At 45.3% G+C, this 25,163-nt stretch overlaps 1 protein-coding gene across 8 annotated transcripts in view; it reads left to right on the top strand.

The window, feature by feature from the left end:
* Positions 1-25,163, top strand: part of LDB2 (LIM domain binding 2) — a 395,214-nt gene that overhangs the window by 320,773 nt on the left and 49,278 nt on the right. The window lies entirely within an intron of this gene.

Genomic DNA, 25,163 nt, shown 5'->3' with positions numbered 1-25,163 from the left:
ACCCTGTTTTGCTTGTCCCTCCACTTTTCCCACTTAGGCTGTTCCTATACATTTTTGGTCAGGCTTGTGGAAGGAGTGTATCCCCTCCACAAGGGAAGTCTTATGGAAAAGAAGAAAAGTTGGTTTTTTATACCCTGCTTTTTCAGATGTAAAAAGAGCCCCATGGTGCAGAGTGTTAAAGCTGCAGTAATGCAGTCCTAAGCTCTGCTCACAACCTGAGTTCGATCCCTGGCAGAAGCTGGTTTTCAGGTAGCTGGCTCGAGGTTTTTATTTATTTATTTAGAATTTATATCCCGCCCTTCCCACGAGTGGCTCAGGGCGGCTTCCAATAATAGATCCGACATAAAAATTAAACAATATTTAAACATGTAAAGGATTAAACATTTAAAACAGATAAAACAGATAAAACCTTAAAGATTAATAAATATTCCAAATATATATAAAAGAGATCTGGCAAGTGCATTAAATTCTCAAGCTAGGTATAGGTATTGACTCAGCCTTCCATCCTTCTGAAGTCGGTAAAATGAGGACCCAGCTTGCTGGGGGTGGAATGTTGATGATTGGGGAAGGCAATGGCAAACCACCCATCAAAAGTCTGCCGTGAAGACGTGAAGATGTGACATCATCCCAGAGTGGTGCTTGCACAGGGGACCATTCCTTTTCAGATGTGGATTTCTTTTGTGTTCTACAGAATGGCACTCTTTGTTCTAGCTGCTAGGAAAATTAGAGCAAATGTGGTTTCTAAGAAGGCAGTCAAATGAAATTACACGTAACTTTTGAGTGTCAATGAGAATTTTTAGAGATAGATGTTGTATTAGAAATTTTGAAATTCCAGGGCTGTAAATATGTTTTAACTTGTAAAAGCCAATGGCCATATGAATAAACTTTATTACTACTGCCTTTTCTCTGCCCTAAGGGGTCTCAAAGCGGCTTCCAGTCGTGTTTCCTTCCTCTCCCCATAACAGGCACCTTGTGAGGAGATAGGTGGGGCTGAGAGAGTTCTAAGAGAACTGCGACTGGGTCAAGGTCGCCCAGCGGGTTTCCTGTGGACGAGTGGAGAATCAAACCCCTCCAGATTAGAGCCTACGAGTGTGTTCAAACTACACTCAATAATGTGTTTTCCTTTTTTTAAAGACATTATACAACAATTTGATGAACTGACTTATGACCAAGTTTTGATAATGGGGGACTTTAATGGAACAATTAAGAACATACTGGATAGGTCTGGGGGTAAAAAAATAATAAGGAAGGAAAATTGCCAAAGTCTTTTTTTGAATTGGTCAAACAAGAAAATTTGGAGGATATATGGAGGAAATTTAATCCTGAAGTGCGGGACTATACCTTTTTTTCAGCAAGACATAAAACTTTTTCCAGAATTGACATGTTGTGGGGCACTAAAGACTTAGGCCTTATAACAAAGAAAATAGAGATTTTACCTAAAATTGGGGCTGACCATAATCCAATAATGTGGATTACAAAATTGTCTAAGAAGTTGAGAAGATGGAGATTGAATGAAGATTTACTACAGAATAAAGAAATAGTGACATCTCTAGAAAATGAAACTAAAGCTTTCTTCCAAATAAACAATAAAGAGGATATAGAATTTCAGACGGTCTGGGATGCTTATAAAGCAGTAATGAGAGGAATATTGATTACATTGAATAACAAAGATAAGAGGGCAAAAGAAAAACAGATGTTGGACATTCAAAATGAAATAAAGAAAAAAGAAGGGAAACTGAGAAAAAGGCCAGGGAAAAAGAAAATTATAAGGGAGATTACAATATTACAAACGCAAATGAGACATTTGTTAAATAAAGAACTGGAATGGAATCTGAAAAGACTGCAGCAGAAATCCTTCGAGGGAGCAAACAAACCTGGAAAATATTTGGCCTGGCAACTGAAGAAAAAGAGAGAAAGTAAAATTATTAATAAAATTGTGGTGGATGGAAGAGAGGTGGTAGATCAAGAAGGAATAAAAAGAGAATTCTTTAAGTATTATGCCAAGTTATTTAAAGGTGTTAAAATAAGGAAAGAAAAGATAGATGAGTACTTACAAAAGATAAAAATAGCACCCTTAGCAGAAAATATGCGAAAAGTTTTGAACGATCCAATTGAAAAAATAGAAATTGAAGCAGCAATTAATGCAATGAAAAATGGAAAAGCACCTGGGCCAGATGGATATACAGCTAATTTTTTTAAAACCCTCCAAGAGAAGTTAATCCCGAAACTTCAGAAATTGCTGAATATGATAAGAACAAAAGGGAAAATACCAAATACGTGGAAGGAAGCTGTTGTTTCGTTGATTCCAAAGGAAGATAGAGATGTTAAGAACATAAGAACATAAGAGAAGCCATGTTGGATCAGGCCAACGGCCCATCAAGTCCAACACTCTGTGTCACACAGTGGCAAAAAATTTTATATACACACATACACTGTGGCTAATAGCCACTGATGGACCTGTGCTCCATATTTTTATCTAAACCCCTCTTGAAGGTGGCTATACTTGTGGCCGCCACCATCTCCTGTGGCAGTGAATTCCACATGTTAATCACCCTTCGGGTGAAGAAGTACTTCCTTTTATCCGTTACGAATGTAATGTTACGAATGTTACGAATGTAAAAAATTATAGACCAATTTCATTATTAAATAATGACTATAAAATATATACAAGAATCTTGGCAGAACGGTTTAAACAATATTTGATAAACTTTATAAAGGAAGATCAAGCGGGGTTTCTTCCCAAAAGGCAAATAAGAGACAATATCAGAATTGTTGTAAATATTGTAGATTATTATGAAAGACATCCAGAAAAGGAAGTAGCATTATTCTTTGCAGACACAGAGAAAGCATTTGACAATTTAAATTGGGATGTTACGTTTGCAGTAATGGAGAAAATGGAGCTGGGAGAAAGCTTTATAAGAATGATAAAAGCAATATATACTGAACAACGTGCAAGGCTATGTATAAATGCTGATCTTACAGAAGACATGATAATTAGTAAAGGTACAAGACAAGGTTGTCCACTTTCCCCACTGTTGTTTATAATGACTCTTGAAATATTACTGATGCAAATTCAAGAAGATAAAGAAATAGAAGGATTAAAAGTAAAAGGATTTACTTACAAATACAGAGCATTTGCAGGTGATATAATGTTTATAAATGAAAACCCCATACAAGTCACACCTTTGTTGTTAGCCAAAATACAAGAATATGGGGAGTTGGCGGGACTTTGTATTAATAAAGAAAAAGCAAAACTTCTATGTAAAAATATGCAAATAAATAAGCAACAAGAATTGCAGAGACTAACGGGCTGTGAAGTTACCTCCAAGGTAAAATATTTGGGTTTGGAGATAACAATGAAGAATATTGATTTGTTCAAAAATAATTATGAGAAGCTATGGTGTAAAATGGACGATATGTTAAAGTGGAATAAACTTAATTTGTCACTGTTGGGTAAAATAGTTGAAATTAAAATGGATATTCTACCAAGAATAATGTATTTGTTTCAAACTATTCCGAGTGTGAAAGACAGTAAACAATTTAAGAGATGGCAAAGAAAAATTTCAGAGTTTGTGTGGGTGGGGAAGAAACCAAGAATTAAAATGAAAATTTTAACAGATGCAAAAGAGAGAGGCAGATTTCAATTACCAGACTTAAAATTATATCATGAAGCAGTTTGCTTAGTATGAATAAAAGAATGGATAATGTTGTTAAACAAAAAACTTTTAGCGTTGGAAGGTCATGGAAATAAATTTGGCTGGCACGCTTATATGTATTATGGGGGGGGGGGGGAGATGGACTTTTTTTCTCTCACCATTATATAAGAAACAGCTTGCTAAATACATGGATGAAATATAAGAAATATGGAGATGAGAGAAAACTGTTATGGATAGTGCCAGCTGAAGTGATAAAAATAACAGCTGAGACGGGTGAAGAAAAGTGGTTGTCATATAATCAACTATTAAAATTACAAAGTGGCAAAATAGAATTGAAAACTGCTGAATATGATTGGTTTCAAATGCAACAAATAAATAAAGAACTTGGTGGAGAATGACATTAAAACTGAAGGAATAAGAAAACAGCAAACAGAAATGGAAAAAGTTCTGCTTGGAGACAATGAAAAATTAATTTCAAAATTATATAAATTACTTTTAAAATGGTCTACGGAAGATGAAGTAGTGAAATCTCAAATGATTAAGTGGGCAATTAATGTAAATAAAGAAATACAGATGGAAACTTGGGAATATTTGTGGAAGAACTCTATGAAGCTTTCGACGTGTCATAGTATTAAAGAGAACTATTTTAAAATGATATATAGATGGTATATGACTCCTAAGAAATTGGCAAAGATGAATAATAAGATGCCAGAGAGATGTTGGAAATGTAAAAAACATGAGGGTTCTTTGTACCATATGTGGTGGACTTGTGAAAGAGCAAAAAAGTATTGGCAGATGATTCAACAAGAAATTTCTAGGATCTTGGGATATGAATTTAAGAAAGTTGCAGAGACTTTTCTGTTGGGATTACAAATGGAAAAATTTCCAAAAGAAGATAGAACTATAATTTGGTACTTGCTTTCAGCTGCTAGGACATTATATGCACAGTTGTGGAAGCAAGAAAAAATACCAGAGAAATGGGATTGGATTCTAAAAGTTATGACATGGAGTGAAATGGACAAATTAACAAGAATTTTAAGAGACTATGATTTAGAAGTTTTTAAGATGGAGTGGGAAAAGTTCAGAAGATATGTAGAAAAGAGTGGAAAATAAAAGGACATTGGACAATTTTTGATAATGATTAAGTCTTAGAAAAAAGAAGAATATTAATTTTTGTTTTTATTAGTTAAGGGTACCTTTAAACATTAGTACTTTAAGTAAATAACACCAGCAGGGGTCAAGTAATGGGGGGAGGGGTGGGTAGAAAGTAATATATGGGATAGATAAAAGAAATTATTAATGATGCAAGAAATATAATTTGTTACCATATGTTACCAAATAAAATTGTTTTAACATTAAAAAAGTGTGAGCCGAAGGCTAAAAAACGGTGAGCTAACTTGAGTTCTCAGGGCTCCCTCCAGAGTCACCTCTGCCTTTTGGAGCCTTTCCCTGGGCTCTGCACTGCTGCTCTCAGCTGGAACGTTTTCCAGGTTCCCTCAACGTGTTCACTCCCGTTGCAGTTGGATCTTTGAGGTTCATTCAGCACCTGCTATTTTAATATGCTGAAAGCGTTCCCTGGTTGCCTTGACATGCATACGCCGCCGTGTGTATTTAGGGTTTGTCTGGTGAAGTTTAAAATGCAAATTGCCTGCAGGTGCTGAATACTGGGAAGCTAAATGCAATGTGGCAAATTAGCTAAAGTCTAAAGTTATGCCAAGTAGGTTTTAAACTGAAACGATCCTTTGCCAGGCAGGATTTTAGCAGAAGGCACCGATCGTGTAGCAAGTGTTTAAAATCCACAGGCGGCAGCAACAGTCCTTCGTGATCACCTTCTGGGCCTCCCATTACAGATACAGAACAAGACTTGGAGAAGGGCAGAGAAAGAAGTGGGCAGTTCTTAAATCTGTTTTTCCCCAGCTGAAGTATGAATTCCTCTTCTGTGGCAAACCCATTTCCCCTGCATACCATCTGTGTAAAGCAGGCCTGTAGCCACAGGGGGCCTAAGGGGGCATGGCCGCTCCACCCAACCCCCCTCCTCCTGTATGGCCTCTCCTTTCCCTGCCGCTCATTCCCCCATTTTCACGCCGACGCTCTGCCTGGGCTCTTCCCACCCCGTTCCTGCCTCCTCCACTCTCCCCGCAGCCCCGTTTTCACCACTGCTGCTCTCCCCGAGCTCTTCCCTGTGTCACGGCTGGGGCCGGGTCAGGCAAAGTCCAGAGGCAGTCCGAGGTCTGTAGCCAGTAAGCAGGAGGGTCCGAGGCGCCAAATCCGAATCACTGTAGAAGTATCGCAGGTCTGAGGTCCAGAAGCCGAGGTCAGGGAGTCCAGAAGTCCAAAGCCAAAGCCAGGGAGTCAGGAACCAAAGTCAAGCCGGAGTGGATGCTAGAATATCAGGGAGATGACTAGTTGCTTCCACAAAGCCTCCTCCCAAAGCCCACAGCTATATAGCCCTCTGCTGGCTGTTGCCTGTTTGGGCTAATTGCTGGCTCAGGGAGGCAGCCAGGATCCTGTTACCACTCAAGCATCCTTGCTCTTAGAAGGGCCAGAATCCTCTCAGAACTCAGGGCTCAGGGAGCGTCTTGCTTGTGAGCGTGCCGCCCTCCTCCGATCCCTGAGGTCCTGCCGGAGGCGGTCACGCACACGAGCCACCCGAGAGGGCGAGGCAGGGGGGCTGGGATCTTCTCCAGCAGGAGGCAGGGGCACTGGTGCAGGTGGCAGGGGCACAGTTTCCGCATCAGACTCAACTTCCTCTGAAGGGTCCCCAGCACCCATGACACCCTGCCTCCCGCTCTCCCCACGACCCCGTTTTCGCTGCTGCTGCTGCTCTCCCCAGACTCTTCCCTGTCTCCCCCCAGTCTCCCCAAGGCCCTGTTTTCGCCACTGCCATTCTCTCTGGGCCCTTCTCTGCCTCTTCTGCTCTCCCCACGGCCCCGTTTTCATCGCTGCCCTCTCCCTGGGCTCTTCCCTGCCTCCCCCACTCTCCCCGCAGCCCCATTTTCACCGCTGCTGCTCTCCCCAGGCTCTTCCCACCCCCAAGAGCGTGAGAGTGAGTGAGCTGGGGCCCGGCAGCCAGCTGCTGGAAGAAGCAGCCAAGCCTCCACGGCCCCCACCCAAAATTTCATGCCCTGGGCCCCCCCACCCCAAAATTTCTGGCTACAGGGCTGATGTAGAGCTTTGATTGGTAGAAAACGGTCAGAAGAGAAGTATGTCGGGGGCAGTGTTCCCTTTAAACTGAGTTAGCGTGAGCTAGCTTACCCTTTTTTAGCCTCTGGCTCACACATTTTTGTCTTAGCTCAAGAAAAATGGCTCCAGAGCAAACTAATTTATGCAGTCGTTCTAGGGTTGCCAAGTCCAATTAAAGAAAAATCTGGGGACTTTGGGAGCGGAGCCAGGAGACTTTGGGGGTGGAGCCAGGAGACATTGGGGTGGAGCCAGGAACAAGGATGTGACAAGCATAATTGAACTCCAAGGGAGTTCTGGCCATCACATTTAAAGGGACAGCACGCCTTTTTAAATCCCTTTCTTCCATAGGAAATAATTAAGGATAGGGGCACCATCTTTTGGGGCTCATAGAATTGGACCCTCTGGTCCAATATTTTTGAAACTTGGGGGGTATTTTGGGGAGAGGCACTAGCTGCTATACTAAAAATGCGATGCCTCTACCTCAAAAAATAGCCCCCCCCCGAGCCCCCAATTCCCTATTATTCTCTATGGGAATCATTCTCCATAGGGAATAATAGAGTGCCTAGTAGACATTTCCCTCCCCCCCCCCCACGCTTTCTAAAGGGAGGAGCCTCTATAGCAGGGAATCCCCCCTCCCTGCCCCCTCCCTCTCTCTCTCACACACACACACACACACACAAATACTTACCGTACTTGGTCTTCTTCCAGCAGAATTTGCTCGCTGTGAAAATGAAAGTAAGGCTGCACAGGAAAATAAAGGGAGGGGCCGTTCCTGTTTCCTGTGCAGCCTTAAAGGGACACATTTTAAAAAACGGATCCCAAGCTGTAAAACAACATGATGTCTACAGGTATGTTCTCTCTCCCCCCCACCCCCAGACTTTTTAAGAGTGGGGGAGGAAGCTGAAAATTCGGGGGTCCCCCGCCAGGGCGGGAGGGTTGGGAAGCCTAAGTCGTTCACAACCTTAACGCCAGTAGCTCATAAAGTAGAATTTTTGGTTGGGGGGGAGGGGGAGAAGGCCCTTCCCTCTTGCCTACCATTTTCTCTGCTCTTCAGGGGCAACCCTGGTTCCCAGGCCCTGATCTGCTACCAAAAAGCGACCTGCAGCCTGAGGGAAGCAATCCACTCACCAATGACTCTTGTTCAGTATTAGCAATGAACTGAGAACAAGTTAGGCAGAAGCCAATAGTGAAGTTGAATTGTGGCGTATTCGTGATTTTGGAAGGTATTGTTGTCATTGTGTGACGAACTGCGGCTCAAACTGCACTTCAGCTGTACAGCTTCTGTGGTCTGTCCACTATTAGGGTTGCCAGTTCCAGGTTGGGAAATTCCTGGAGATTTTGGGGGTGGAGCCTGTGGAGGGCGGAGTTTGTGTATGTGTGCAAAATTATAGCACCCACCTTCCAAAGCAGCCATTTTCTTCCAGGGAAATGATCTTTGTAGCTCAGAGATCACTTATCATTCTGGGAGATCTCCAGCTACCTCCTGGAGGCTGGCAACCCTGTTCCCGCCTCAGATTCTGTCACCTGTTCGCTAGAGGTTGGCTGTGATCTGACTGTGCAAGATACATTTTAGTAAAGGTTGGCAAGGTGGTTTCTCCAGTCCACATGGGTTAGGGGCTTGGGTTGGGTGAGAACTCTGAAGTCAAGATGAGCACTTGAGGTATCTGTCGTGGAAAATTTGGGGAGGATTTCTTGAAATTATATATTTGGTGGGGGGGTTTGTTCTGGATAAATCTATTGTCATCTTAAAGAGTAAACTGAATAATGGAGTCCGTATGCAACACAAGCCTTTGAACAGTTTGCAGAGATCCACTGGTGGTCATTAGCCAGAACTCTGAGACTTCAGAAAAAGGGACTCTGCTGACCATACTGTTACTACCGCTTATTGCCCATGGAGCACATGGATTTGTCCTTGTCTTATGGTGTCACAAGTACAGAAAGTTTTCAAGACCTCCCCCAGGTGTTGGCATCTGTTGCTGATATAGCTTAGCAGCTGCTTGCAAAGATGGAGCTGTATTCGCCTGGTGGACGACAGAGAACATTTGTAGCAGCAGGGCCAACTGAGGACTGGGGTGAGGACTTTTGCTTGGCAATCTAGTCCTACTGCAGAGATTCAGAAGAGCAGCCTGGGCTCATGTTCTTTCCATTTCTATGAACTGCAATGTAGACTGCCTTGTTTCCCAATATTTCAGAAAGGTGGGGTGTAAGCACTCTGGAGGGATGGATGGATGGATGGATGGATGGATGGATGGATGGATGGATGGATGGATGGATGGATGGATGGATGGATGGATGGATGGGTGGGGTGAATCTCAGCCTCAGGACACTCCCTTTAAGAAATTTATTCCTCAGCAAGAAGGTGGGGACTGAGGCATTTTGGGGGGCCTGCATCATGGAGGCTCGATTCTCTTTCTGAAGAGTGGGTCAAGCTACGCTCTCTGCCTGGGAGCTTACTAAGCCCTGGCCATCTTGAATCCAGCCTGTTCTTGGTCATGCCTCTTTTTCTGTATGCTGGAGCTCCACTGGCTCTCAGGTCACCCTGCCTTCCCCTTCTATTTTGCCTCTGTGTGGCTCAATCGTGGCTCTGGGGGCTTCGCCTTTGTTCTGAAGGCTTTGGCCAAAGATAAACAGGCAAGAATTATGCCCACTTGCAAAAGAAAACAGACCACAACAGCCTTCGTTTCCCTTTTTTTTTTCCAGTTGTGCAGACAACATAATCACCCATTTCTTTTCAAATATGGTGCAAATGAAGATCTCTTGTTTTAGATGATAAAAAGGCCCGGCCAGCATGGAGAATGGCCAGTCCATCTGAGTCAGAAGCTTGTTTAATGGAATGCAATTTATATGGAGCTGTGAAAATGTGAAAGAGGGGGAAGTGAGCTTGGATACAGAGAATGCTTAGATAATGGGGGCTTTTATCCAGGCTCACTTTTTCCTCTTTCACATTTCATAGTAGTGAATTTCCTTAGTTCACAACTCTTGTTTTATTAATTTTGAAATGAACATCACTTTTAAGTTGGCCCAGGAAAAACCATGCACTGCAAAGAGGGGAAATGTTCCGATTGTTACCATCAGCACTTTGTGTGATTTTATTTAAACATTTCTGGTGGTTAGAGCTGTTAGCATTGCTTAATATGCTTTTAAATAAGCTTTTAAACTTAACCAAATAAATGGCAGCTTTCCCCCCCCCCTTCCCCTGCAAAAGCTGCAAATGCTTGTGATAATCCTGAGGAGAAATTCTGCTGATGAGCAGAACAAATCATTTTTATTCTTCTCCAAGCCAAAAATGGTTAGCTCTGCAGAAGCAAAAAGCAGCCGACTGCAAAAGCAATTGCAGATAAACCTTGGTTGCCATAGGGAGCTGCTGGGAAAATGCAGTCTGCGGCACCCATTCGTGTAGATACAACAGTGCTGCACTTTATTTGGGGGGCAATTAAATTTGGAAGGGTTTAAGCCTTTCTTTGAGACAATTGTACAAATATTAAAGATTCGTTTCCTTCTGCACCATTTTGTTTCTTCATCTTTGTCTAAAATCAGAGATGCCAAATCTCAAGTCCTATATTGCAAGTCTTGCCTTTTGATAGGGCTATTTCTGTACCCAAACTACTGCTTGGGATGGTACAATGGTGAGAACACCACTCTACTGAGATAGCTTGGCTCACTGCTAACATAATTCCACCTGGGCCTGATCCTCTGTTGGCCCATGTAAAGGGATAGGTTGTACCTTGACCTAGCTCTACCCTTTGACCTGGAATCTCTTTCCAGCCAATCCTAGATTGCTCGTGGAGCACGGCTGCCAGCTCTTAGCTGGTAATCACCGGGAGCACGGTGGGGTGGAGATTTCTGAGATATTTCTTCCTGATTGACAATAGGAAGTGACATTTTGATGCTCTGGGACAAGGCTGGCCAAACTGTGGCTCAGGGAGCCACATGTGGCTCTTTCACACATATTGTGTGGCTCTTTTGTCTATAGGGTTGCCAAGTCCAATTCAAGAAATATCTGGGGACTTTGGGGGTGGAGCCAGGAGACAATAAGGGTGGAGCCAAGATCAAGGCTGTGACAAGCACAATTGCACTCCAAAGGGAGTTCCGGCCATCACATTTAAAGGGACGGCGCACCTTTTCAGTTCCTTCCTTCCATAGGAAATAATGAAGGATAGGGGCACCTTCTTTTGGGGCTCATAGAATTGGACCCCCTGGTCCAATCTTTTTGAAACTTGGAGGGTATTTTGGGGAGAGGCAGTAGATTCTATACTGAAAATTTGGTGCCTCCACTCCAAAAAACAGCCCCCCCCCCCGGAGCCCCAAGTACCCGTGGATCAATTCTCCATAATTTTCTATGGGAATAAATCTCCATAGGGAATAACAGAGTTCCCAGCAGACATTTCCCTCCCCTCCCCCCCCCCCCGATTTCTGGTGACCCTGAAGCAGGGGGAGGGCCTCCAAACCGGGGGATCCCCTGCCCCCACCTGGGGATTGGCAACCCTATTTATCTATTAAATCACTTTTCCAAGCTAAGCTAGCTGGTGGCTTGGAGAATGCATTTAAAGTTAAAGTTGCTTTCTTTCCACCTCTCCCTCCCTCTCCCGTCTATTTACTTTTCCCCACCTTTCTTACCACCCTTCCCGTCTTGTGGCTCTTAAACATCCGACTTATTCTGTGTGGCTTTTATGTTGAGCAAGTTTGGCCATCCCTGCTCTAGGAATTTCAAAAAATCTAGAACTAAAACACATCTAGAACTAGGACACTTCCCCCCCCCCCAAAAAAAAGCATCATTGTACAAAGATGTCTTAGCCCCTAATCTCTTCTTTTTGACCACTAATCACTTCTTCGGGTAGTTAATTGAGGATTTGGTAGCAGAGCAGTTCAGTCATTTGTGGATGAACTTCCTTCAGCCCTTATCAATCTGACTTCCAGCCCTGATTATAAGATTAGGATGACATGATTAGTCCTGATATTTATCTGGAAGTAGTTAGAGGCCATATCTCCCTGCCAGGCCTATTATACCTTTTTTGATACAACACAGTTCGCTCAAAGGTGATTTGAACTGCTGACCGGTCTTCTTGCTGGCGTTCCACTCTTGTCAAACTTTGTTGCCTGCTCACATCCCAAAAGAGACCACTGCTGAGGCTTCTAGTTCATCACCATGGGAACTGTTTTTAGTGCTCCAAAAGGCCGAGCATTATCACCTGTGCTATTGAATATGTATATAAAACTGCCAGAGCTCTCCGTTTAAATCATCCAGAAGTGGCCACTTGGGCTGTAAGCCTGCACATGAAAACTGTAGACGAATTAATATAGTTATGCAAGCCACAAGAACTTGTATAGAGCCAGTTTGGTGCAGTAGTTAAGTGCACAGACTCTTATCTGGGAGAACCGGGTTTGATTCCTCCACTTGCAGCTGCTGGAATGGCCTTGGGTCAGCCAGAGCTCCCTTATCTGGGAGAACCAGGTTTGATTCCCCACTCCTCCACTTGCACCTGCTGGAATGGCCTTGGGTCAGTCAGAGCTCTCTTATCTGGGAGAACCGGGTTTGATTCCCCACTCCTCCACTTGCACCTGCTGGAATTGCCTTGGGTCAGCCAGAGCTCTCTTATCTGGGACAACTGGGTTTGATTCCTCCACTCCTCCACTTGCAGCTGCTGGAATGGCCTTGGGTCAGTCAGAGCTCTCTTATCTGGGAGAACCAGGTTTGATTCCCCACGCCTCCACTTGCACCTGCTGGAATGGCCTTGGGTCAGTCAGAGCTCCCTTATCTGGGAGAACCAGGTTTGATTCCCCACTCCTCCACTTGCACCTGCTGGAATGGCCTTGGGTCAGCCTTAGCTCTTGCAGAGTTGTCTTTGAAAGGGCAGCTGCTGTGAGAGCTTTCTCAGCCCCACCCACCTCACAGGGTGTCTGTTGTGGGGAGAGAATAGGAGATCGTAAGCCGCTCTGAGTCTCTGATTCAGAGAAAAGGGCAGGGTATAAATCTGCAGTCTTCTTCTTCTAATGGTGAGTCCAGATGAAATGGAGGTGGTGAGTTGTGACTGTGTAGGGCTGCCAAGGAGGCCTCCCACCCATTGCTGTTGTTGCCCACTGCCGCTCGGAGCGACAGCAGGAGAAACATAAAAACACTGCCAGCCTCGGTGCCAGTATGTCACTTCCAGCTACAACCCAGAAGTGACAATGGGGAGCTCTAGAAATGGCCAAAAACTCTATGGTAAAACTGGCTCAACATTAGGAAGAACTTCCTGACAGTTAGAGTGGTTCCTCAGTAGAACAGGCTTCCTTGGGAGGCGGTGGGCTCTCTTTAGAGGTTTTTCAACAGAGGCTAGAGGGCCATCTGACAGCAATGCTGATTCTGAGGGGTCTGGAGACCAAGTCCTATGAAGAAAGGTTGAAGGAGCTGAGTATGTTTAGCCTGGAGAGGGGGCGGCCGAGAAGTAATATGATCACCATCTTCAAGGACTTGAAGGGCTGTCATCTAGAGGATGGTGTGGAATTGTTTTCTGTGGCCCCAGAAGGTGGGACAAGAACCAATGGGCTGAAATTAAATCAAAAGAGTTTCCAGCTCAACATTAGGAAGAATTTCCTGACCGTTAGAGCGGTTCCTGAGTGGAACAGGCTTCCTCGGGAGGTGGTGGGCTCTCCTTCCTTGGAGGTTTTTAAACAGAGGCTAGATGGCCATCTGACAGCAATGAAGATCCAGTGAATTTAGGGAGAGGCGTTTGTGAGTTGCCTGCATTGTGCAGGGGTGTGAACTGGATGACCCTGGAGGTCTCTTCCAGCTCTTATGATTCTGTGAACTTCGGCAGATCATGAGAAGGAGGGCAGGAAGGGTTGTATTAGTGCTTAGTCCTTGTGGCCCTCTCTTACATGCCCAGAGAACTGCTGATCGCCGCTTTGGGGCCAGGAAGCAATTTTTCTCCTGGTCTGTTTCACCAGGGATCCTGGAGGATTTCCCCCCATTTTCTGGGCATGCAGCAGGGGTCACTGAGAGGGGAGAGGGGTTTGTGAATCCCTGCATGGTGCAGGAGGTTGGACTAGATGACCCTGGAGCTTCCTTGCAACTCTATACGATTCTGTAATTCCTAGAGCTCACTTTGAGGTTGTACCAGAAGTGTTATATCGACGTCAGCAACATCACATACACACACATGTCCTTGCGCCCCAACCCTCCCACTGGTTGCCAGGCTTTGACAACCCTACGGATGGGTGGTACCTAACATGGTAATCAGCCATCGAGGTCGGTTTGGAGATGCTTTTAATAATAATAATAATAATAATAATAATAATAATAATAATAATAATAATATTTTATTTATACCCCGCCCTCCCCGCCAAGGCAGGCTCAGGGCGGCTTACAGGTATGGCAAAGCCATTGAACAATAAAACAGTTATACAATTCAATAAAATTACAATTTACCATTAAATTTTACATAATCTAAAACAATCTAAAAACAGTCTAAAATAATCTCTACACGCTGTTATCTCAGTTATTACTATTGGTGATGGCGTGATGTTCAGTTCAAGCTCCATCTTGAAAGGCTAGCCGGAAGAGGGGAGGCCAAACTTGCTTAATATAAGAGCCACACAGAATAAATGTCAGATGTTTGAGAGCTGGAAGGAAGGAAGGAAGGAAGGAAGGAAGGAAGGAAGGAAGGAAGGAAGGAAAGGAGGGAGGAAGGAAGGAAAGGAGGGAGGAAGGAAGGAAGGAAGGAAGGAAGGAAGGAAGGAAGGAAGGAAAATAGATGGATAGATAGATGGATGGATGGATGGATAGATGGATGGATGGATGGATGGATGGATGGATGGATGGATGGATGGATGGATGGATGGATGAAGGGTGGAAAAAAGCAACTTTAAATTCATTCTCCAAGCCACTGGCTGGCTTGGCTTGGTTAAGTGATTTTTAAAGAGAGAAATGCCTTCTCCAAGCTGGCCAACTGGGCAGTGGGGTTTTTGAGACCCACACAGCATGTGTGAAAAAGCCACAGTTTGGCCACCGCTGCTCTTGAACCTGCCTTTAGTCCTGGATAAGCAAAAGAAATGGAGAGGATTGCCCTTTTTTAGCTATATTTACCTCTTAAGCACCCTCTTGTTTTGCAGATACATGACCTCGACATAGTTTTGTTAATGTAATTTACCTTTTGTGAGTCCCTGAGACCGCCTCTCTCCATATGCGATCCTGCGCCAGTTACAGTCAGCTGTTGAGGTTGTGTTCCACATCCTACCATTGTGTGAAGTTGGCCTGTGGGGAGCAGAGCTTTCGATGCAGTTGCTTTGAAACAGGCCTCCCTAGTTAAGATCAAAAACGACATGGCCTTTTGAACGGAAGCCGTAGAATCTGTTTTGAAAATCCATTGGATGCTCAGGCATTTTGTGGGCTGCCAAGAGTGTATTTGATGACTGGTGATGAGCTTTTGTCTTTGGTGTTTTGTGCTAAATAGCCTTTTAAAAGATGTGTTTAGTATAAGTAAACTACATTGTACATGAGTAAAAAAGTACCGTATATGTATGCTAAGAAAGCACATAGATAGATTTGAGAAGCAAGGTTTGGTGTAGTGGTGAAGTGCATGGACTCGTATCTTGGAGGACTGGGTTTGATTCCCCACTCCTCCACTTGCAGCTGCTGGAATGGCTTTGGGTTAGCCATAGTTCTTGTAGGAGTTGTCCTTGAAAGGGCAGCTTTTGTGGCTCTGTCAGCCCCACCCACCTCACAGGGTGTCTGTTGTGGGGGAAGGAGATAAAGGAGAGTGAAAGCCGCTCTGAGACTCTGATTCAGAGAGAAGGGCAAGGTATAAATCTGCAGTCTTCTTCTTCTGCCCTGGTTAGTACTTGGAAGGGAGACCACCACGGAAGTCCAGGGTTCCTACACAGAGGCAAGCAACAGAAAACCACATCTGAATGTCTCTTGCCTTGAAAACCCTTTGGGCTTGCCATAAGTTGGCTGAGACTCAACAGCAAAAGAAAGAAAGCCCAGTGCTTGTAAAGAAAGCCCACCTCTTGCACATAGCTTTACTTTAAGACATCTGAGGTGGAATTGATCTTTCATTGCTCTCCTCCCCCCCCCCCAAAAAAGAAAAAATAATAATTGGAGAGATCTAGTTGATATTTGAACTTCAGTCAAAGAATCATTTTATAAAGAGAGCCAGTTTGGTGTAGCGGTTAAGTGTATGGACTCTTATCTGGGAAAACCGGGTTTGATTCCCCACTCCTCCACTTGCACCTGCTTGGAATGGCCTTGAGTCAGCCACAGCTCTGGCAGAGGTGGTCCTTGAAAGGGCAGCTGCTGGAAGAGCCCTCTCAGCCCCACCCACCTCACAGGGTGTCTGTGGTAGGGGGAAAAATATAGGAGATTGTAAGCCGCTCTGAGTCTCTGATTCAGAGAGAAGGGTGGGGTATAAATCTGCAGTCTTCTTCTTCTTCTAAATGTGCATACCAAGTTTTATTCTGATATCTACAGACTTCAGACACATTTGACTATGCCCCATCCCCCCTGCAAACAGGGTCAGGCCAGAATTCCAACAGAGAATTTCCTTGCCAGCCATTCAGGATTAACAAGCCGTTCATGAAATATATGAACTCTCCCGCCTTGACTTCTTGTGCCTAGAGTAGGAGGGAACAGATGCAGATTCCTAGATAGTCCTACCCTCAAAAGTGATACATGAGAATCTTTCTGATATGATCAACCCATTGAGTCAATTTACTCAGTTAATTAAGTCAGATGTGACTGAACTGATTGCTGTAAATAAGGGTTGCCAATCCCCAGGTGGGGGCAGGGGAGCCCCTGGTTTGGAGGCCACCCCCCTTCAGGGTCATCAGAGGGGGGGGGGGAGGGAAATATCTGCTGGGCACACCATTATTCCCTATGGAGAACAATTCCCATAGAGTTTAATGGAGAATTGATCCGTGGGTATCTAGGGCTCTGGGAGGGCTGTAGATGGAGGTAGATGGACCAAATCTTTTGAGGTAGATGGACCAAATCTTCAGCATAGCATCTCCCCAAAATACCGTTCAAGTTTCAAAAAGATTGGACCAGGGAGTCCAATTCTATGAGCCCCAAAAGAAGGTGCCCCTATCCTCCATTATTTCCTATGGAAGGAAGGCATTTAAAAAGATGTGCTGTCCCTTTAAATGTGATGGCCAGAACTCCCTTTGGAGTTCAGTTATGTTTGTCACAACCTTGCTCCTGGCTCCACCCCCCCCCCCCCAAAGTCCCCAGATATTTCTTGAATTGGACTTGGCAACCCTAGTATAAATAGGTTATCTGGGTTATCCACACAAATAGGTTATCCACACAAAATTACCATGTGTAAAGACTCAATTTAAAGATGGAAAAAACACATACATTTCAGATGGCAGAGGGTTGAATCAAGTCATCAGAGCAACCAAAGCAGGGTAACGGAAGAGGATGTCTTTGAGATTTCCTCCTGTTTGGACACAAGAAGATGTCAGGAAGCAGTGCTTAGAATGACAGACAGCTTGGGTGAAGGGGAAGAAATGCTGCAAGAGGAAGACAGGTGCTGAAAGCATTACAAATAAAAGGCAATTCCAACACAAGCAGAATCTACCACCATTGTTTGAGGTTAGTGTTTGTATGCAGGACATTGTGAAAGCTCAAAGGTTGTGATTTAAGTCAGCCTCAAAGGCAGCCTGCGTTGTCCATAAACACAGAACGATCATAGGTGGGTGAATTCTAGCCATACGGACAGGCGACCTCAGCAACAAAAATTAAGGTCAAGATTAAAAAGGATAATGAAACTCCAGTTGAAAAGGCTCTCTGAAGCTTTTCAGCAAGAAGAACCTCAGGAAGTCAGAGCTGGTGGTTCTTCAGAAAGTGAAAGGGGTTTTTTTTGGGGGGGGGGGGTAGGGGGCAGGATTATGAGAGAGGTCTGTGATCTGGAGATCAGTTAAAATGGAATTTAAGGGGAGGTGATAAATGAGAAGACCAAAGCTCTGGATATTTTGTGCAGGAAAACGAGAGAAAGGCCTATGTTGGAAACAGTTGACTAGGTCCAAGTGGGCATCCGTGTTGGTCTGAAGCAGTTGAACAAAGCAGGAGTCAAGTTGGTCTTAAAGGTGCATTTTGACTCCTGCTTTGTTCAACAGTTGATTAGGGCTTTTTTTTTTTTAGAGATTAGAAAAAGGACATCAACAGCATATTTTTCTGTAAATTCAAAATGACACCAAATATGGAATTCTCCATTTTAAAATTAATTAATTAATTAAAAGTATGTAAAACCTTTACACCATTTTGCCCCCTTCCCAGTAGCTTACCATCATGTTTAAATCCAACCAGATCAACATAAATGTTAGGTGCCAGGTCCCAGAAGAATACAACCAAATGGTTATAGTGACCAAATAACGAAATAATCGTGACAAATAATATTGACGAGGTTTAAATACAATGTAATTACAATGGTTTTTCAACACGGAGTCTCAACGTGCAACTTGAAACATTCAAAGGGGTCAACTTGAAACATCCTTCTTCGATCACTCTTCAAGCATAGGGTCCTCCTTTGATAATAACATGCAACTACAAAATATAAATTCACTGCAAATCCATAGTAAAAGAAGGCCATGATTACAGCTGCCATCATAATACATTCCAAAAACCAGACTCACAAGCCTTCCAATTCAAAGTAAATTAACAATCATATTTCCACGGCGTTCTGTGACTGCAAACGAAAATAAATACATTGTTGTAAGCACATATTGTATTATATCACTGAAATATTTAAAAATAAATTCCTACAAATTACAAAATAGACTCACTAATATTGAGACATTGAGAGGGGCACAAAGGGTCTCCAAATAATTAGGGTTTGTAGAGTCTTTCGGGCTCAAGTGCCGTGTTCTACTGGAGAAAGTTTTCCTTCCAGACGTGTCGTTCTCAGCTGCGGAGAACATCCTCAGTGGCGTTGCAGCCGGAGCAGGCGCTCAGACCTTCTTGGCTGCTGTGCATTGAGTGGGGTCTCCAAATAAACTTGAAAGACTCCGTGTTGGGACTCCATGTTGCAAAAACATTGCAATTGCATTGTATTTGTACCTTGTCAATATTATTTCGCTATTTGGTCACTATAACTGTTTGGTTGTATTCTTTCTTAAACTCTCTCCTGTTTTTTCAGCCCCCCGGTCCCAGTAGGGTACCCCCTGGTTTCGACTTCTCTCTGCCACGGACCTGCTATTGGTGGGAAGAAACCCCTCCCCCTAAACCTGAAACTGACGTCATCGTGCTGGAATGTTGTGTGGTGACGCTCTGCTATTTGGGCAAACTCTATGGTTTCGAGGCCAAAAAAAAAGCCCAAATACCAGAGTATCTCCCCATGTGATGTCCCCCCATGTGATGATGTCACTTCCGGGTGATGTCACTGTGATGTCCTTGCCCATCCATGGAACGCCCCTCAATCTCCCTGCTGGACAGGTGAAGGGACTTGGCAACCCTAGATTTAGAGTGGTTCTGTTCTATGCCTTCTCTGCGTGTTTCTGTCCGTGCAGCATCAGGACGCGCCAAGAGGGCGAGGTGTGAGGAAAGCCTTGGCTGCCCAGCTGCAGCAATACGAGGGTTGCCAGCCTCCTGGTGCGGCCTGGAAATCTCCCAGAATTGCAGCTGATTTCCAGACAGCAGACGTCAGTTCCCCTGGAAGAAATGGCAATGTTGGAGGGGGTTCTCTAGGGCATCACATCCCTGCTGAGGTTGGTCCCCTCCTTCAACCCTGTTCTCCCCAGGCTCTGTCCTCAAATCTCCAAGAATTTTCCAACCTGCAGTTGGCAACCTTCGGCAATACAATAATACAAGATTCCCTTTCAGGGCTGTTGTCAGGCTTCAAAACGTGAAAAATTGCCAATCTGTGACTTTTTCCAGACTCTTAAAAAAAGAAATGTCGGGCCCGTGGCACTGGAATTTGAAACAAAAGGCTGGTGTGGGAGAAGAGGAACATCTTAAACCAGGGGTGTCAAACATGCAGTTTGGGGGCCGAATCAGGCCCCCCAGAGGGCTCCTATCAGACCCCTGAGCAACTGGCTGCTTCCTTCTCCCTCTCTCTTGCTTCCTTCTGCATCACAGCTTGCTTCGCAAGGCTTGCTCATTTGCACAGGAGCTACAGAGCAAAACCTCTATTTTCTCCATTGGAGAAAGGGGAGAGGCAGATCTGTTTTTTCTAGGCTCTCTCAATTGCACAGCAGAGCTCCTGAGCCAAGCCTTTCTTCCTCCTATTGGCTGAGGCTCCCCCACCCCCAACCCAGACCCCTGTTCCCTGGATTCCATGGGAGAAATACAAAGAAAGCACCTTTAAGACCAACAAGTGCTAACATTTTAAGCATGTTTGTCTGTGTCCTTTATAAAGTTGATATATCTCTGCTACCTAATCTTAAATAGATACACCCACGGCCCACCCAGACATGGCCCCGCCCAACCAACGTGGCCCAGCCAAACAAGGTCTCATTTATGTCAGATCCAGCCCTCATAACAAATGAGTTCGCACCCTTGTCTTATAAACCTTTCCCCTTCCGGTCTCTCCAGTGAAAACCATTTTCTGCCTTTTCTTTTTTTGAAGGCTTTTAAGCAGAGGCTAAATGGCCGTCTGACAGCGATGCAATTCTGAGAACTGAGGCAGATCACGAGAGGGAGGGTAGAAGGGGATGAGCCAGTGCTTGGCTCTCGTGGCCCTTTCTTACATGCCCCGGGTAATGCTGATCGCCACTGTGGGGTCAGGAAGGACTTTTCCTCCAGGCCAGGTTGACCCAGGGACCCTGGAGGTTTTTTGCCTTCCTCTGGACATTAGGCTTCCCAATCACCAGGTCCCAGCGGGGGATCCCCTGGTTTTACAGGCTTCCCCCCTCCCCCAACCAGCTGGCCGGCGGGGGAAGCCCCACCCCCACAGCCATTATGCAACTCCAGGAACGATTCCCATAGGGAATGATGGGGAATTGATCCGCGGGTGTCAGAGGCTCTGGAGGGGCTGTTTTTTGAGGTAGAGGTGCCAAGTTTTCCGTATAGCATCTAGTGCCTCTCCCCAAAATACCTCCCAAGTTTCAAAAGGATTGGACCAGGGGGTCCAATTCTATGAGCCCCAAAAGAAGGTGCCCCTACTCTTATTTTCTATGGAAGGAAGGCATTCTAAAAGGTGTGTTGTCCCTTTAAATGTGATGGCCAGAACTCCCTTGGAGTTCAATTATGCTTGTCACACCCTTGCTCCTGGCTCCACCCCCAAAGTCTCCTGGCTCCACCCCCAAAGTCCCCAGATATTTCTTGAATTGGACTTGGCAGCCCTACTGGACATAGAGCAGGGCTCACTGGGGGACTACGGGGGGGGGGGGGATCATTGTGAATTGTCTGTATTGTGTAGGGGATTAGACTAGATGACCCTGGAGGTCCCTTCCAGCTCTACTTTTCCATACTTTTATAAGGTGGTAGAAAGGACAATACTGTTTTAGGCTTCAGATGTAGGTGCCACTGTCAGTATTGTCATAATCAAAACTCTTGGCAAAATTAAAAACTCAAACATAGCACATAGAGAGAGCAGAATTTTAATCTAGTCTACTTCCTGTTGTGGAATTTTCCTGTGTACTGCTTTGTTTTAAACATAACATCCGAACGTGATGTTCCCTACCGTTCAGTCTGTTCTCTCACCTGAAGAGTCTACCTTAGGCTTCCCACCCCCCCCCCCCTGCCGGGGGAGCTCTGAATTAGCAGCCTCCTCCCCCGCTCTCCAAAAATCCAGAAGCGGGGGGTGGGGAAACGGCACCGTGTCTCTTTCTCTGCCTGCCTCCCTCCCTCGCAGGCTTCAGGCTTCTCCCTTCCTCCGGGTCACAAAGACCCGCCTACCGCCGGCCTGCTATTCGCTCCAGTCCGGCCTCCCTTCGCAAGGTGCATGCTGGGACTCATAGTCCTTGCGTCCTCTCCGGCTGCCGGGTGGCAGTATAGTATCTAGTTACTCTCCCCAAAGTATCCCCCAAGTTTCAAAACGATTGGACCATGGGGTCCAATTCTATGAGCCCCAAAAGAAGATGCCCCTATCCTTCATTATTTCCTATGGAAGGAAGGCATTTAAAAAGGTGTGCGGTCCCTTTAAATGTGATGGCCTTGGAGTTCAATTATGCTTGTCAATTATGCTTGTTCCTGGCTCCACCCCCAAAGTCCCCAGATATTTCTTGAATTGGACTTGGCAACCCTGCTGTACTTGCTCAGCACCACCTCATTCTGTTGAGCATGTGGATCAGGCCTTCTCACCTGAGTGTGTCACAATCAGCATGGAGGATCGTCTAGCTAACCAAGGTTTTTTTGGGGTGGTGGGGTGGGGGGGGCTTAATATGCAAATGAGTCCCTGCTGGACTTTTTCCACCCCAAAAGCCCTGTATGAAACAATGGTGATGTCAGGGGGTGTGGCCTAATATGCAAATGAGTCCCTGTTGGGTTTTTTCTACCCCAAAAGCCCTGTAGCTAACAGTTGTCACCAAACAATGGAACTGTCATTGAAAGTGGCCCTCTTAAATCTTACTGTTTCCTTCTTTTCCCAAGCATATGACTACTACAGTAGTACAACATCTGAAGTTAAATTTTATTAATAGAGTTCGGCCCAAAGAGTTCAGCCCAGTTTCCACTGAAGTCAATGAGTTTATTTCCCACTTATCCTGCCATCCTCACCGGAGGTTTTTTTCATTCACTCTGAAGTCTTTTGTACCCACCAAAATCCAATTTCTTGAAATTAATTTCCCTGCTCCCTAGAGCTATTTGCTCACTATGGAAATCCCATCCTCCACATACCAAAAAAAAGAGAGTTGTTATTGTGCATTTTGTTTTATTTTTTGTTCCAAGGTGAAAATGGTTTTGGTTTAGTCATAGATTCCGATTCCTAGATGTGCCCAGAGGACTGCAGAGCAGCCTTGGGACTAGAAGGAGCAGAAAAGGGGTTTTTATAGCAAATGAATGAAGTTTCATCTTATTAATCATCTCAGTCAAGAAAACATGTTTTTAAAAAAGAAAGAAAACAGTGGACTGCCTTAATTAAAGGTCTACAGGCTATTTCTGCTGGAGATCAGACTATTTCACATAAAATATGTATGAGGGACATTAAGTAACTCCTACAGTCATCCCATTTCAGGCTTTGCTTTTATTGCATCTCAAAAACAAAAGTATGGTTGGCCCTGAGAAGCGGCTATTTAGAACTCCTTTTATGCAGAGAACAAAGACCGCCATGTCTGACATAGAAGTGGCAGGTCCCAGAGTTTGGCCTGATTAAGTTTCAGAGGTTCAGCCTCCTTTTGAGGGTCTTCAGGAGTCAAAATTCAGCATCGGGGGCCACAAACTGGAGGGACAGGCTGTTTTGTTCCCGGCCTGAGGGAAGCTTTTGCTATATGCTCACTTCTCATGTGGATCAGGCCCCACCTGGAGCGCCTCAGCTTGGCCTAAGGTTGCCAAGTCTAATTCAAGAAATATCTGGGGACTTTGGGGGTGGAGCCAGGAGACATTAAGGGCGGAGCCAGGAACAAGGGTGTGACAAGCACAATTGAACTCCAAAGGGAGTTCTGACCATCACATTTAAAGGGACAGCACACCTTTTTAAATGTCTTCCTTCCATAGGAAATAATGAAGGAGAGGGGCACCTTCTTTTGGGGCTCATAGAATTGGACCCCCCGGTCCAATCGTTTTGAAACTTGGGGGGTACTTTGGGGAGAGGCACTAGATACTATATTGAAAATTTGGTGCCTCCACCTCAAAAAACAGCTCCCCCAGAGCCCCCGAAACCTCCAGATTAATTCTCTATTATACCCTATGAGAATCGATCTCCACATAGGGAATAATGAAGTGCTCAGCAGACATTTCCCTCCCTCTCCCCCCCTCCCCCCGTTTCTGGCGACTGAAGCGAGGAATTGGCCTCTCTACTCACGAGTTGCTGCCAACTTCTTCAAAGTAACACAGACACACCATCCCAAGAGGAAGCCTTTCAATCAGAGACTGAAGCCTCCGGAGCTGGAAACGCACATGGCCCTCTGGGGGTGGGGCTTCCCCCCGCCGGCCAGCTGACTGGGGGCGGGAAGTAGCCTGGGAAAGCGGAAGAACCCCCGCTGGGACCTGGGGATTGGCAAGCTTAGCTTGGCCAGACCCTACCCCCCTCCCAACTAACCCACCCACCCAGTGTTTTTTAGCTCTTCCCCTTCTGTAACAAGTTTCCCCTGTCTTCCAGGCACAACACCCCATTCCTGGCCAAGCATCCCTCCCATTCAAAGAAGAGAGGCAAGGACAGGAAAGGAAAGGTCCCCTGTGCAAGCAGCAGTCGTTTCCCACTCTGGGGTGACGTTGCTTTCACAACATTTTCACGGCAGACTTTTAACAGGGTGGTTTGCCATTGCCTTCCCCAGTCTTTTACACTTTCCCCCCAGCAAGCTGGGTCCTCATTTTATCGACCTCGAAAGGATGGAAGGCTGAGTCGACCTTGGGCCGGCTACCTGAATCCAGCTTCTGCCAGAATCGAACTCAGGTCGTGAGCAGAGAATTCAGACCACACTACTACAGTACTGCTGCTTTACCGCTCTGCGCCACGGGGCAAGGATAACACAGCATTTAATGAGGCCTCCAGAGACACTGAGTCCATTGCCGTGCTTGTAGGCTGTTTTCACAAGAGGCTAGTTTTGTTGGGACTTTTGAAATGACCGAACTGTTGTAACCAGGGTTGCAGTCCGTTTCCAAGAGGAGCTTGGCTGAACCCAGGGCCCCAGAGTTTACCTCAGATATTTAGTGCCTGATAAATACAAATGCTTCTCCCCCCCCCGCCAAGTGGTGAGAAAGTACACTTTACTAAATGTTCAGCAGTCTGCAAACCATCAAATTGCACCTCAAAATCCACTGCCTAGGTTAGATCAGCTGCCCCGCTTTTGGGGAGCGGTCATCCCACCGTCAGCTCCAGAAAGGCCAACATCCTGAGGTCTGGATCAAAAAGCCCCATCGGGTTTTTTATTATTATTATTATTCTTTCCGCTCACGCTGTCCTGTTAGATTATTAGCGGCTGAACAGTAAGCTGAGGGACCTCCGAGAGAAGAGATTAAAAATTCATTCACCTGACAGGCAACGAAACTACAACGCGGCCAGCGGAGTTGAAATGCAGCAGCGGCAAATATCTCACTGCGTTTCCTTGCATTTTCCCCAACATACCCCCAACGGCACATGCTGAGCTTTCGGTAACGTTAGTGGGAGAAGGACTTAGTCCTCTTCAGGCAGTAGGCAGCCTTACATGGGAAGCTTCAGCAAGCACATGCTCCTGCCCAAGCCGCCCACTTGGTACCACTGCGGCCGTCTCCTTTTCATTCTCTTAGTAATACTGCATGATTTGTTCTAAAAC

Source organism: Heteronotia binoei, chromosome 9 (assembly GCF_032191835.1).
Source record: "Heteronotia binoei isolate CCM8104 ecotype False Entrance Well chromosome 9, APGP_CSIRO_Hbin_v1, whole genome shotgun sequence".
In the NCBI taxonomy this organism is placed as follows: Eukaryota; Metazoa; Chordata; class Lepidosauria; order Squamata; family Gekkonidae; genus Heteronotia; species Heteronotia binoei.
Note: the sequence above shows the minus strand (reverse complement) of the source record. Positions and strands in the feature narration are given on the sequence as shown.